Source organism: Melanerpes formicivorus, unplaced genomic scaffold, assembly GCF_026170545.1.
Source record: "Melanerpes formicivorus ecotype bairdi unplaced genomic scaffold, bMelFor1.0.p_v2 SCAF_7, whole genome shotgun sequence".
NCBI lineage: Eukaryota > Metazoa > Chordata > Aves > Piciformes > Picidae > Melanerpes > Melanerpes formicivorus.
Window position 1 is genome coordinate 16,925,579 of NW_027142359.1, and position 16,439 is coordinate 16,942,017.

The following is a 16,439-nucleotide window of genomic DNA, read 5'->3' on the forward strand; positions in this document are numbered from 1 at the left end:
AAATTAAAAATAAACAAATAAAAAAGATACGAGTATGACTTCACTTACTGGCAGTCTATCAAATTGCAATTTGTCCCAAGAGCTGTGAAGCCACTGCCATATAACACATCAAGAGCTCTTGCTTATTGAACTGATCTGTATATAGTCTGAAGTTGTTTTTTTTCTGGCTACAGCAATTGCTTTTTCCTATCAAAACATTTGGGTTTATGTAAATGACAGCCTAATGGTTAATTGGAAACACAGTGTGATGTTTAAAGTTACCTCATGCTCACTTAACTTGGTAGTATTGATGCTCCATCACTGAACAAAAGTACTTTTCTTTAAGCTGAGGGATGTACAATACAGCAGGTAGCCTGATGTTAGTACTCACTGCTGCTGAGGTTAATAGTAAACTTTAATAGCTGCAAATGACAGTCCGAATCTTTAACATACATACATACATATATATACATATATACATATATACATATATATATATACATATATATATATATATATATAAAGGTAATGTTTAAAATGTCACTTTTCACCAATTGTACCATAGCATGCTTCTTCCTTTGCAGCCAGATGATTAAAATACAGATATCACAGCATCACCAAGGTTGGAGGAGACCTCAAAGATCATCAAGTCCAACCTGTCACCACAGACCTCATGACTAGACCATGGCACCAAGTGCCACATCCAATCCCCTCTTGAACCTCTCCAGGGACAGTGACTCCACCACCTCCCTGGGCAGCCCATTCCACTGGTTAACAACTCTCTCTGTGAAGAACTTTCTCCTCACCTCGAGCCTAAACTTCCCCTGGTGCAGCTTGAGACTGTGTCCTCTTGTTCTGGTGCAGGTTGCTTGAGAGAAGAGACCAACTCCCTCCTGGCTACAACCACCTTTCAGGTCGTTGTAGACAGCAATGAGGTCTCCCCTGAACATCACAGAAATTTCAGGCACTCAGCCATTCTTTCAAAACAGGGTTTTCTAAGCCTTGTTTCATTGCTCAGTTGCACATTTCTGACTTCAAACTTTGTTAGAGATTCCAGCATAGAAACAGGTAAAACCAGGTTCTAACTAACAGAATGCAGGGCATACGTTTTGTACCAAAACAAGGATAAAGCTTAGCGTAGAGAAAATGGTTAACTCAATGCCCTCCATTCTATTACTGCAGCATTTCAAACAGAGTTAAAAGAAACTAAGTTGAATTTTTGATAAGGAAAGCCTCAAAACAGGTTGATAAACTGTGGGTAGATATATGTAGTTTCAAATTTTTATTTACATGATTCTAATAATCTAAAAATGTTTAAAACATGGAGTATTCTATGCTGAAAACAAGGTTATTTCTTAGAGAATGGGTCAAGAGCCTAAAGATCTTAAGGAATTAATTTTCCAAATCTGAGTGAATCTCACATGAGTTAGATGCCTGAAAAGGAATAGTTAAGATCCAAAGTGCAATTTTATCTCTGACATAGGTGCTTTAAATATATCATTTATTCAGAGGTTGTAGCTCATTCTAAATAAAGAAATTTTGACTGTTTTTCAGAGGGCATGCATTGGGTGTATTATTAAGCGCTTAATCACATAAATAGGCACAAATTGGTAATTATGACAGCTTTGGAAGGTGGTTGAAGCAAGCTGAGGCTTCCAGTTTGTAGAGGAATGACTGTTTCTTTCTCTACATTTCTGAAATGTATACATAGAATAAGAAAGCAGCCTTGCAGATATTTACTATCAGCTTGTGAGAGGTTGAAGCAGAAAAAGACTTCTGAATGCAGAGCCCACATTTGATGTATATGAAGAAATCTACAGATCTGAACTTATAGAGTAGTTGTTCAATATTTAGATATGGAGAAGAAAAAATATATTGTGATTGCAAACAATGAGTTTTGGGCAAAGAATGAAAGAGACAAAGGCTAGGATAAGATTTTTTTTAATGACTATCTTGAAATATCCTGTTGTTCAAAAGGTATCTCTCCCTCAGAAAAGTATTTCTTTACATTAATAGAATCTCTTTTCAAGTCTTTTCCTCAGAATGGTTTTTAATTTGATACCCTTGACATCAGTATTATTTACTGTACAGTATTATTTACTATCATTATTTACTTTATGTCTAACCATCATACTCAATACATACTTTTCTAGTTATGGAGTCAATGTTTTAAGCATTGTTTTCCTAAAACATAATTTTTCTATTAATCATAGAATGGTCTGGGTTGGAAGGGAGCTCCAAAAGTCATCCAGTCCAACCCCCTCTGCAGTAAGCAGAGGCATCCTCAACTAGATCAGGCTGCTCAGTGCCCTGTCGACCGTCACTTTGAATAATAATAAATTAATAGACTATCTAAGGTATTCTTACACCAAGTGCTTAAAATTTGATGCTGTACTTTGTAATCTCTATAGAGATTTCACAAACATTTTAGATTATACCTTGTGATTATTGCTACACTGACCCATACAGACAACTGGGGGGAAAAATCAACATGGGCTGTTATAGGAGACAATTTACAGATACACTTTTCAGTCAGACTGAAGCAGATTTGATTATAAAAGATGGAGTGGAAACAATCTTTGGGTTTGGCTTACTTTTTTGTTTTGTGGTGTGTTTTTTGTTGTTCATTTGGTTTTGGTGGGGGGGTTGGTTTGTTTTGGGTTTTTTTAAGTTTTCTTCTCCTACAAGGTAATTGGGGAGCCATTAAATGTTTTCAATAAAGAAAAATCCTCACATGTAAAGGTAACACTCTGCAGATGTGTTTAGACTATTTTGTGATGGAACAGCCAAAAGTTTGTCACACTACCAAAAGCCACCTCCAGGATTTTCTGGTATTCAGACACATCCTTTATCCTTTGGACTTGATACATTAGCCACTGAAATCAGTTTGTGGCTTTAGTGGCTTCTGGATCAGAGCATCCCTTCACTTCTTATCCTGTATCGTCAGACCCTTACAAAACCAAATGGCAATCAGTGCATAACATTACTGCCTTGTCTGCTAAGTGGCTGCATTTTTTTTCCCTAAAAAACAGCACCATTTCAGAAATAAAATTGTGCTATTATCAACATAGACAATGGTGATCCACAAAAATATAAATTTGTATTTTATCTTTCATCCATTTTCTGCTTTTAACAAATAGAAATGTCGCTTGTTCAGTATAATTTGAAAAAGAGAATGGAGTGTCTGCCCATTATTTGCCTGATAAATTCATTCTGATGAATCAACTGCACTACAGATAACACACACAATACATGAAAGATCCTGTGGAAGAGGGGGTATTGCATACCTAATTCTGTTTGTGGATGCAGCCTTCTGTAGCAAGAACTACCCATTGTAATACTCTTTTACACAAAGGATTATTATTTATAAACACCAGAAGGAGCCTTGCACACCATAAGATGGTGTTAGTAATTACTCCTTGTCTACCAGTGAATATGTACTGGACACAGTAAGTTACATGTTTATAATTAATGTTCATATTTCCAAAGATTTTGTTGGACAATGGCATTTTGCTGTGAACTTCACACAGAACCAGGAACCGAGAGCTCTCCAGTTCTAACCTTCCCTCCAGTAACAGTTACTGAGCCTGCAGCCTTAAGCAAACAACCTTCTGCATTTGTAAAATGAAGATATTAATATCTTCTTGCTTACCTACAGAAGGATACTCGAAAACTACTCAGCCAGAAGCCATGTCTGCCAAACTCTTAATGTATTTGGCAAGGAGGCACTGGACAGGGCGCTGCAATCCCAGCATCTCTTTGGTGCTATTATTATATTTTCTGCTTTCCAGGGTAAGTCTTCATTTGACCTCCAAACCTGTAAACAGATATGGCTGTTAAACTATAATCATAGAATTTGTTCCCCTGACTTCAAGAGGATTAATTAGCTGCCTAGAGGTAAAGAAGTGTTTGCAGAGTGAGGGCTACATTTGGTGAAGGGCCATTTTTTCCCAACTGAAAATGTATAAACAAAAATCATGCCTAATTTACTTCCATTACTAATGCTTTATATACTATATAATTGGAAGAAAATTAGGTGCTCTATTTTTAATTGTTTACATACAAATCTTATTTTCTTATAGAGTGGAAATCAACAGCCATTGCTCTTCAGATTTGATGCTGTTATCACACATTACAAAGGTTGAGCGTAAGGGGCTTTTCCCCTCTCCCCCCATATTCTCTTACAATGTACTGAATTGAATCAATTGATAGAACATGACCCAAGTGAAATAATATTAAGAAGTATTTTGATTTGGGGAGCACTGATAAATGGAAAAACAATCCCAAAGTTTTATTAATCCAGGGAAGTTTCATATCTGATGCACACACAAGAAAGTTTCTCCAGCCTTTTTTAAGCTACTACTTGTATTCTTCATAGAAATTACAAGAGAATGATTCATGCAACTGAGAATATGATTAAACAGTACATATAGCTAGCATCACTTTTATTAATCTGTCACTGTATTCCTTAAAATAACTCGACTATGTTCAGAAGGATGTTAAAAAGTCTCACAAACATCAGTTAAAGACTGATTCTCTCAAAGATAACTTAGTGAAAAATAATGACAATAGGTAGAGTGGTGAAACCTTAAATTTGTGAAACAACATAAGTCATCATCAGGAGTTCATGGAAATGGAAGCACACTGTTTTTGCATCATTAACAGATCAAGGTTCAGAATAGCTTGATTATCTTAAGTCTTTTGTTTCTCTGTCTACCTCACTCCTCAACTGAACACACGTTAATTTCATTCTGGATTTATCACATGTTGAAGCATAATAACTTGTGTGTTAAACTAGTACAGGTAATTTCCACTCCCTGTCCATACCTGAGCAAAAAGTAAGTGAAGACAGAGTAACTACTGTCAATCACATGCCCTTCAGACCTCTACTTTCTTGCAGGTACCGTGACACCACAACCATTACAGAAGGATACATGCAAATAAAATGGACTTTTTTGAGGGGTACAATGAAAACAGACCACATCAAAACACAGATTATTTTTTCACTGCATATAGTATCAGACAAAAAAACAAATTAAATAAATCAAAACCAAATGGCCTAGACAGAACTTCTCCAAGCTTGTGGGCACTGGGAAAATAAAAGCATAAACCCTACCTTCTGTGCCTTCCTTGACTTTAAAATGCTGGTATCACCTATATTTCATCTCTAGCTACAATTTGGTATGACTCCTGCCAGTTCATCTCACTTATGCCCATGACAACTTCACCTGTCATAATCATGAAAAGAAAATCTAAAAACATTATGTCCTTTGGTGTGTATGGCATGAGCCCCTTTTCTCCTGTTACTCCTGGAGTAAGTTTCCTAACCTTGATGAAGCGGCAGACATTTGAAACTTCCCTCTTGTGAAAACTGAAGCTTGTCAAGGCGACATAATTCTCAGTTAAATCTTAACCACTTCTTGCAGCAGACATCAGATTACACAGAAATCATTTGCAAGGATCACAGCCTCAATCATAGCCAAATTTGAAATTACACAACATTTATTAATTATGAAATAGTTGCTCCTCTCCAACAGTATCATGGCTTTCTCTGATTTGGGGGCTCCATACCAGTCACCAGGTTTTTGATATTATTTGTATTTTTCAAAATTCCTTAACAATGATGCTCATAATTTGGAAGGTAATATTAAGATATTTCATCTTTCAATATGATCTAGTCAGAATGCAGCAGCATAAACACTAATGTACTACAAAAGAGCAGAAGCAGAAGTCAGGCTGCCTAAAGAACACTCGGCAAGTAGTTCAGTCTCTTTTACACTTTCCATGCAGTTCTGGATCCAAGTAATTCCAACATTGTCTGTTTTCTAAACACACCAGATTCTTAATGGAAAAACTGCTGCTAGCTATGTATTCATTAGAATTGGAAATGGGGAGTCACTCTTCTAGCCTGGAGCCAGAAGGTGGGCTATCTTGGAGGCAGGGTTGATAGCTTTTGAATACCAGATGAAGTCTATAGATACAAGACTGGTGTCAAATGACAAGAGCCTTAAGCAGATGGATGACAGTGTGTGTGCACTATAGGCTGTTGTTAATTTACTAGCTAGAGATAATGCTTCTTTAAAATTAAAAATGAGTCACTGGAAAACAGCCCGAGAGGCCATAGCCTGCAGATTTCAGGCCTCCTGGCAGGCCTGCATTGTGGGGGATATGTTTTTTTAGAGTTATGAAAATTAAAATTGCATGTTAGAGAGGAAGAAAATGCAATTGTTTCTCTTACTATCTACTTAAGTTATTCATAGTCTGGATTTGTAATTCTCAAGTACATTTTCAGTAAAATGGAATAAACTAGTCACAGTAGCTCTTAGACAACATAGAGATGAGCAAAGATGTACAACACTGATGAACTGTCAAGCAGCATGATGTGGGGTTTATGTTTATATCTATGCTTTTATTGTTTTAGTATGACCATATGCAAAGCCCTTCCCTTTCAATATTGCTCTGCATAGGACTTCTCACTGCCATTGGGTTATGCTGGAAACAGCACTTTTCCTCTGCTTTGCTCTTGGGATGAATATTTCCTGTCATATCTCCAAGAGTGTCAACATATTTTCGTATTGTAACACAGACAGGGCTGTCTCCTTGTTTCCTTGTTCCAAACATGTGACCAGATATCAGATTCACTGTAAAATTTCTGAGAGTCCAGTCTGAGAAAGAACTGTAAAAAGGGAACTGTGGAGAACAAGTATTAAGATGTCTAGAACTCACTGGGGCAGTCAGCACCACCTAAGTTTAAGAAAACTGTGAAGAATTCACTCTGCTGTGCAGAGCTGCTGGCCTCTGGTTGTCTATATTGCCAAAACTGTTCATGATCTCTACAAGTGCTTACTAAAGGCACTGCAACAACTCATTGCCTTGCAACCATATTCTAGAACACCTGAAAAACATGCTGCAGGAAACACAACCCTAAAATCTAGATGATTTCTTTAATGTTATTACCTATCCAATGTAGAAATAGCAATGTGTAACAATTTTACAGTACTTTTTCCCCTGACAGGTGTTGATGCCCATTGAATACAATTGCCTCTGTAATCCTAGTTTTAAGACACAAAGGAAAGTGATGTGTCAGTTAGTGAAAAAGTCAGAACTCGGTCCTTGTGACATCCAGTCCTGTGTCCTTGCAGCTGGAACACAGGGCTCAGATAGTTTTTAAATCCCTAGCACCACTGACCAGATGCAGAACATCTGCTAATCTGTTCCACCACTCTACACTGACTCAGCACCGATTGGTTTACATGCAGGTGAACAAAGGCAGAATTAAATATGGGATAGTTAAAGAGAAGTTCTTCAAAGCTGAAAAAGCAATGAGAGGAAAGAATGGCAAGAATATGCATATACAATAAATTAGTTATTCTGCATAAAATACTACAATCAAGGTCACATATAAATATTTATGTATAGTGCACTGCCTGTGCAACACTGTACTAATTCCTTTCAGACAGTGACAGAGGCCTCAGAGCAGCAACTGGCATTTTTCAGCTTTAGAAAACTTTAAGACACAACTATCAACCATAGAGACTTTAGTCACAAAACATGTCCAGATATTTCAGTGCAGCAGCAGCTAAGTGAAAGCAATTCTCAGTTCCACTTGAAGGTGAAAGGCTGACTTCACAAAAAAGTTTCTCTCTTTTTTTTTAGTACTATACAACACCACCTGTCTCATCAGCAGGACCACTCTAAAGGGATGGGCCTCAAGGCACCTCAGTCCCAAGATTCTCCATGCCTCATTCTTCATCCACGCTGCTAGTAATGTACCATCACTGGCACAGTTACACCTGAACACTCTGGTGCTGCCAAACACCTGGCTTGATTTTCCACTGTCCAAATGAAAAATAAGCATAATCTGCTTTTTGAGGATATAGCAAATGAGGGAGTTCATGACAAATTGTGTTGGTTTATGCAGAATAGTGATAATAAGATACAAATGAGAATTTTTTGCTTAATGAATAATACTAATCACGTTTCGACAAATGCTGTGCCCTTCTAATTAGAGAGAATGCATAAAACCAGCTTAATTTATTTGTGACTAGTTATACATAGTTTAAATATTTACTAGAGATTTACTCTAACGCTTGAAATTATTTTAAACAGCTCCTGCAGTAAAAGCAGACCTAGTAATGTAAAGGAGATACAATTCTAACTTGTGCCCTCCCTTTCATTATGCAGCGTGTGATGTATATCCTCAGTTTTCAAGATGCAAGAGAAAGGATATTATTGATTTACATGCTAATTCTCCAACTGTTACTAATTTTCTTGATTCCTGCTTCCAAAGTTGCACTTCCAACATTCATCACTGTAGTACACTAGAGGGGCTGAGCATCTTTTTCAATAAATTACAGGAACTATGACTAATTATAGTGATATTAACTATGCAAAGTAATGTGTAACTTAAAATGGATACGTTTATCATTTCAAATTATGCTTTTGACTCTTGATGGCCTAATACATGGATGCTTTTATTTTTTTTCTTCTTTTTTTCTTTTTAAATACAGATTATGAACTGTGCTATATTTTTTTATAAAATGTGTTTCACAGATATAGGCACACCTTCCCAGTTTGATGAATGGAAATAAATGATTTACATCCCATAAAACGCTTAGCAGGTAGAGGACAAGTACCAAGGGCAAGTAGGGCCAAATCCTGATTGTTAAACCAAAGCACTCAGAATCCAGCTTAAACAAGTGCCATTAGCATGTATCTGGCCCACGGATTTGTACCATATACTTTATGTCTGCCTAGTGCTACAAAGCTAATCATGCAAGTTCCTTGGCTGACAATTCAGGCAGTGCCTAGCATTCTGAGAAAAGCATCAAGTGTAACAGACTTTCACTGGTATAAAAAATATGTTGCAAAGGCTTAGAGTCACAGAAGCTTTAAAACAATGGCAGTGCAGTTGTGCTCAGAATAAGAACTTTGCATAGCAGCAGGACTTTTTTGCTCACGTGCGGTACCATATTTTTATAGTTGTCCTTCCAATCCGGAAGAAATAGAGCCTCTGCCATCGCAGTCATTTTCTCATCATCTAGTATGTTATGGAACAGGAGTATAGCTCTCAATAAGCAAACAAAATTAAGGGGTAATAAACTGCTATGTTACAGAGACATAATCAGAGAACATAAAGCAGTGTAGAAGGACAGTGACTCAATTCCTCTACAGGATTTGCAGGAACTGACCCTGCATGGAGCGTTTCCATGAAGTTCAACTACCAGAATAGGCTATGCATTATTCTCTTTAAAAAACAGATATCTTCAAGGGTTTTCTAGAGGAACATCTGCACTTTAGACCTCTGCCTTAAGTTCCCTGCTTAGTCAATACATCCACTCGCTCTCCTGAGTAGTGGGATGGCTCTGTTGTGCCACATTTCCTGGGCACGTTTGCCCTTCAAAGCTGCTTCCCATGGGATCTAACCACTAGTTTCAGTAGTCAGAATAGACTCTCATAAGGTCCAGGGACTGTACTCTGTCACTCTCCTTCCCCATTGCCCTCAGGTAACCAAAAAGGAAATCAGCCACCCTTCCTCCTGTAAGAGGAAATGAAATGCTCTTCCCACAGGCCTTTAAGGAAACCCTTTCCCCCTCCAATGAGGGAACAATAGAATAATTTGTACTGGAAAGCACCACAGAAGATCATTTCATCCAACGTCCTGCTCAAAGTAGAGTCAACTAGGCAAAGTTCAGTCAGATTCTAAACAACTGCAATTAAGCAGAGTCCACAACCTCTCAGGGGGAAAAAAAGAGAATGTTTTGTAGTCAAATTTCTGTCCATAGCCTTTCATCCTGCCACTGTGTATCTCCAAGAAGGACACGTGTCTGTCATTTCTAGATTCTCTCATTAGGTAGCTGTAGACAGCAACAAGATATCCCCTTAACCTTCTCTTCTTAAACCTGAGCAAATCCAGTTCTCACCCACTCCTTGTATGCAGTGCACTCCAGAACACTTCATATATGGTGGTTCTGATTACTAAACAAAATGCATTTCAAAGAAGTTTTGGTAGAAGACAATTTCTGAGACTATTTAAAATGAGAAGTGAAAATCACTTGCTAGCATAATTTACAATTTTAAAGCACAGCTCACAGCTGTCCTAGTTATGTTCGTATCAATCTCTTCTGGACAAGTATTCTCAAGTCCTTTACCTCATCTAATGTTTTCCAGTCCTCTCAAGAAAATTTGCTCTCAGGAAGTCATTGAGAGTTCACAAGCTAATTAAATGAAAGCACTGTACGATAAAATTTACCACAGATTCATCAGCCATGCTCTTTAAGGAGAGATCAGAGATTCTCAAATTTGAAAATTCCTGATCAAAGTCTAGGTCAGCCACTTTAGAAACTCTTCAAATAATATGACCAAACCAAGGAATAATGAGGTTCTTCCCTTGCAATGGCTTCTGGATCTCAACACAGTTCATTACCATTATCACTTAGAACTAACACATAGTTTTGACCAACATGAGAAAAAAACTTCGGAGTTTGTTAGCAGTTCAAAACATTTCACACCACTGAAACTACATAAGCACTTTGGTTGGGCACTTAACTTTCTTATACACTGCAGGGAGAGGTAATAGTTTAAAGTTCAGAATAAATTTCTACTTCCAGAAGTAAATTCCATGTCATTTAAAAATCATCCTCATTGTAAATAGGATTGTTATATTGTGGTCTATGCTTTTAATACTATCTTGCAGCAGGGGGAAGGATTTCAGCCTTGGAGATCAGAATCCCAGACCCTATGTTTAGCTATATTATGATTAGATGTGGTCTAGTGAAATACTTTTTCATACTGTACCATGTTTCTACAGGCCTTAATTTCCAGTATAGTTGATTTGACTGTAAACTTTAAAAAATTAGACACGTGTGGTTAGATCTGACCATGCTTACTCTAGGAGTCCCAGAATTCTAGATACTGTTCCACTAACTTTCTTTCTGCCTGATAATCACATTTTTAGTCATGCAAAGATAGAGTAAGCCTGTAAACTTACACAGCCCTTACCAATGCTTTTATTTTAAGCCTCAAAGATACAGAAATTGATATTTAATGAGTGCTTCCCGGAGAATCTATAAAAACCAAAGCTCCCACATTCCGAACAGTGAGGTTTCTTGGAAAGAATGAAGAAATATAGCCATTTAAATTGTTCAGTACAATTAAAGTGCTCCTAATTAAAGTGCTACTCTCAGAGAAGAAAAATAATAGTTTCACAGACAAAAATATCAGTTCCTCCTTAGAAGGATTTTAAATCAGGCTTAAGTGGGATATCCAGTGACTGACTGAAAATATGCTCATGTTTCCTTAGCTTCTCCAGAGAGGATTTCTTCTGATTCTAAATAGCAATAGTCTAATGGCTTTCGCCCAACTGTGTTTCTGAACCTTAAGAATGTAGGCTCTCTTCCCTGATGCCTTCTTTTGATCTGATATTAAGAGACATACAATTGCCTGTAAATTCTTTCATTAGCCACTAAATATCATATTTTAAAAGGCACTGTGTACCAGAACTCTGTCTTCAGAGGGAGAAGAGTATACTGGAAGATTTTATCTGTACAGTCCAATATCTTCATCAATGATTTATTACACTGAAAGGCACCAAATACATCAGTATCAAGTGTCCTGCACACATGAAAATACTTAGGCCTATTTTACAAAACAGACATGTTAAAGCACAGCTATGCCTGACTGCCCGAGCAAGTAAATCTCTTTGCTCTAAACAGTTGGACTCAAAGAACTGGTGCCAAAAGCAGGGAGGCAAAGCTGTGCAGAGAGTGTAGAACTATCAGGGCACACTGGTATTTGAAGCAGGAGGAGGGGTTAGTTCTATGCTGTGCATGTGAGTAATAGCAGTTGCAGTGTGACATTATGAGGAGATAAAGAAACAGATACAACTCTTTCCTAGGTAAAGTATAAAATTTTCTGGGGTTAAAATTCTTTGAAAGCCTAAGTTCCTTTCACAAAAGAATGTTTTAGATATCGTCGTGAAAATAGAATCATAGAGTCATAGAATCAGAATCATAGAATTGTTAGGGTTGAAAGGACCTTAAGGATCATTTAGTTCCAACCCCCTTGCCACAGGCAGGGACACCTCACATGAGATCAGGTTGCTCAGAGCCACATATACTGCTCTCATCAAAAATTACCCTGACTCTGGTAGAAATTTTGATGAAATTCAACTTCCCATAATAGCTAAACATACATGGACCCTCTTTATTTCAATAAACTGGTCAAATTGCTGCTTCTTTGAACCTCTCCTTGCAGTAGAAATTACATAGAAACATCAAAGACTTCAAGACAATCTTGGGTACATAATAGCAGATTTCCAGGAAAGCACAGACTGAAGGCTTTTAAGGAAAGTGCTGTTCTATCAGGCCCAGGTTCTGTGGAGTCTAATTCACTTGGCTAACATGAGTCAACCCATACACAGCTCCAAACTGTCACAAGCAGACTGTTTCTAGCACTTCCATTGGTTTGTTTAAAGTCTATGTATGCTCTCCTGAATGTCATGGTGTGGACGTTGAACAGGAGCCCACTAGTAGCAATTCTTCTCTGCTTGATGCTTCCTTTTTAAAACTTATTTTTCCATTTTGCAGATATCAACTCTGCAGCATCCTTTAAATCACGAATATTAACAGTAACACTCATAAATCTTTATGAATAGAAAGAACAGTTTTTCCTTCCTTGTTGTACAGATAACATCTTTTAAATTTCAGTAACTGTTCCAAAATGGTTAGCACCATGTTCTGCCCTATTGCCTGAATTTATTGAATCATAAAATGGTTTGGGTTGGAAGGGACCAAAGGTCATCTAGTCCAACCCCCCCTGCAGTGAGCAAGGACATCCTCCATTAGATCAGGTTGCCCAGAGCCCTGTCAAGCCTGATCTTGAATTCCTTCTCCTGTGGGATGTACCCAAAAGTATCTCCTTAGTCAATGTACATGCTCTAAGTAGCCAGAGCTGCTTCTGCTCAGACTAGCAGGTAATCTGGACCAGAATGAAGCACCACTTACAACTTCAGTTTAAAATAGGTTAATAGTTATGTGTAAATGGTACCTTAGACTTATGAGAGCTACCACACTACCCATGTGCATTCACAGCATGGATTCCAAGATACTCCAATCCAGTTGCTTACTGCTGCTCATGCCATTTAGCATGCTAATTCCAAGTCCTACTAAAACGGCAGGAAGACAAGAACCTAACTTGTTACTACTCATTTCTATATTGCTAAGGCCATTTCAGCTCACTGACATGTTCATTCAGAGAAGTTTTCATTACTCTTTGGTTAATGTGGCAGTTAATGTCCTTGACCTCTATGTTCCTGTGTCTATTTAAAAATGTGGGAAAAACCTGGGTTGCCCTTATTTAGGATACAATCTCCGAGCTGATCATTTGAAAAAATCTTCATTTGCAATTGCTCAAGTGGAGAGTTAAACCATTTCCTGAATAATACTACTTGCCTTTCAGATTCCTCTTGATGTCAGAAAGGCAGTGCTAATTCTGAATCAGAGTTCTTTAATAAAACAGCACAGCAGTAAACACCAAAAATAACAGTTTCATGCTTAAGGTACTACATATTAGAAAAATGTAATGTCCCACCAATGTTTCTTGCTGTGTTATAGTTGTCTGATAAATAAGGGACTTCAGCCCCTTCTATGTCCTGAGTATTCATTACATTCACACATCTTCAGTTCTCTGGTATTTCTCCAATACATTTTCCTGAATCAGCTGATGACATTTAATGGAATGTTTAAGACACAATATAAAACTATAAATGCTTTTGCTTATTCTGAGGGAAAAAAAAATCACACACACAGATTGGTTTTCAAATTAAAAACTATGTTGGTGTACCCAGCATTTTTGCTCCTGCTATACACATTAAAATATAACTAAATGCCTCCTATGCAATGCTGCAGCATAAGTACAAATAACAGGCGTTCGTACTTTACAAGCAAGCTATATGATTAAGGAGCTATTAATGAAGTGAAACAAAACCTCAGTGCTAGAATGTAATAGCCCATGAAATTCTTACGGGGAGAAAGGGAATCTGCAGTGAATAAATATTAACCTAAATGCTATAGAAAACATAAAGCAAACAAAAAGAAAATATACATTTTTCAAGCCAAAATTTTGGTAAAAACTGCTGACTAGTTAAGGAAAAGCTATTTGCATACCACTTACATGTATTAACTTCAGTCACACAGTGTCAGTACTGCTCAAAAAAAATGTTATTCTTGAGCATCAAATGAAAAGTAGTATTTCGGTGTTAAAACCAGTACCCTCTGGTACAGAGTTGGCATCTGCCCTTTTTCACCCCATCACTTGCTTCCCTTAATTGTGGGTTTCTATAAAGAAACCATTCTCACACATCCATGCCTGCAGAAAGAGAAAAAGTAGATTTTGCTATATTTGACACTAAGCCTCTATTTATTGTGGTACAATTAGATATTTTTTTAATCAAAATTAATACCCAACAATTGCATAGTGTACTCATGTTGGGCTTTTTACCAACCTATTTCCTTGTGCTTTTGGGGGTCTGTAAGGATCGCCACCTCTTTTACAAGATGTGTGATGATGAGGAAGATAAATGATCCAGAATTTTATTCAGCCTGTTCTACGGCAAGCTGCCAAGGCCTCATGTGACTATTGATGTCCTAGTCTTCAGAAGTTGAGGGCAATCTCTGCTTTTTGTTAGGCAATAATTCTACTCCATAAAGCAAAGATGTTGCAAGACACAACACTGATTGCTGCAAGTTTCTCTCTTTTGCAAAACACAAAAATCTCTGATTACCAGAACTGAGAAATAAAAAATGAAATGGTTCAGGCAGAGAATGCAATTCTGTTTCATGAAAAACAGACCAAAATAACATCACTTTCAGATATTTTTGCATTCCTTTTGTGTTATGCCAGCAGTGCAAAGGGGACATAAAGACTATCTTAATATATGGCTGAAAATGTCCTTGTCATCAGAGGCTGCTCAGACCACTACAAAACCTAAATTGCCTGATCTCAGTGCATGGGTACTATGCAGAACAGGCCAAAGAAGAAACACAGCAAGAACATGAAATATCTCTTCAGCATGGTTAGTGGAGCAGCTCCTCAGCAGCTGTTACTCAATTTGGCACTGTTATCTCTATTTATACTAGAGACTGTTTTTACCTTCAGCAATCTCTAGGGTCAATGCATCAGAAAAGTGCAGAAAAATCACTGATGTACCCATTGTTTCTCTGTTGATCTAGCATGCATATGAAACTCCATCCTGGATCACAGAGAAAGGCTACTAATGATTTACTAAACCATCATTACATCATATATGCTGAGGAACAAAGCAGTGTACAATGTTCCTTGGGGTGTGGTGAAAGAAAATTAAACTTCCTACAGTTTACAAGTACTATTGCAGTCTCCTAGCCTGCTGAGCCTGTGTCATTGTAACATCTACCTGCTCGTTTATTATACCACTGGCCACATCCAACAGCTCAGCAAGCTGCAGTTTCCAGAGACCAAATAACATATGACTCGATGATCTGAAAGATCTTTTCCAAATGATTCCAAGGGTCTGTGCTAACTTCCAACTTCACACAATAGTCCATAATGAGTACGAAGAACCTGCTCTATTTACCAGGCATAGTAATTTCTTGCTCAGAAAATAAAAAAATAAACACATGTAGCAAATTTCCTTCCCTACTTGGTCTCTTGATAGTAGCACAAAAGGAATAAATGACCACATGGATAGTGAAGGTATCACAGCATCACCAAGGTTGGAAGAGACCTCAAAGATCATCGAGTCCAACCTGTAACCACAGACCTCATGACTAGACCATGGCACCAAGTGCCACATCCAGTCCCCTCTTGAACACCTCCAGGGATGGTGACTTCACCACCTCCCTGGGCAGCCCATTCTAATGGCAAACGACTCTCTCTGTGAAGAACTTTCTCCTCACCTCAAGCCTAAACTTCCCCTGGTGCAGCTTGAGACTGTGTCCTCTTATTCTGGTGCTGGGTGTGTGGGAGAAGAGACCAACCCCTTTCTGGCTACAACCACCCTTCAGGTAGTTGTAGAGAGCAATGAGGTCACCCCTGAGCCTCCTCTTCTCCAGGCTAAACAATCCCAGCTCCCTCAGCCTCTCCTCATAGGGCTTGTGCTCAAGGCCTCTCACCAGCCTTGTTGCCCTTCACTGGACACGTTCAAGTGTCTCAATGTCCTTCCTAAACTGAGGGGCCCAGAACTGGACACAGTACTCAAGGTGCAGCCTAACCAATGAAGAGTACAGGGGCACAATGACTTCCCTGCTCCTGCTGGCCACACTATTCCTAATGCAAACCAGGATGCCATTGGCCTTCTTGGCCACCGGGGCACACTGCTGGCTCATGTTTAGGCGTCTGTCAATAAGCACCCCCAGGTCCCTCTCTGTTTGGCAGCTCTCCAGCCATTCTGACCCCAGCCTATAGTTCTGCATGGGGTTGCCATG

The 16,439-nt window shown here is 38.2% G+C and overlaps 1 long non-coding RNA gene across 1 annotated transcript in view; it reads right to left on the bottom strand.

Annotated features, from left to right (window-relative positions):
• Positions 1 to 16,439, bottom strand: part of LOC137442444 (uncharacterized) — a 170,409-nt gene that overhangs the window by 12,846 nt on the left and 141,124 nt on the right. The window contains exon 3 of the long non-coding RNA XR_010987685.1: positions 3,632 to 3,796. This is a non-coding gene — a long non-coding RNA (uncharacterized lncRNA). The remainder of the gene's footprint in view (positions 1 to 3,631; positions 3,797 to 16,439) is intronic.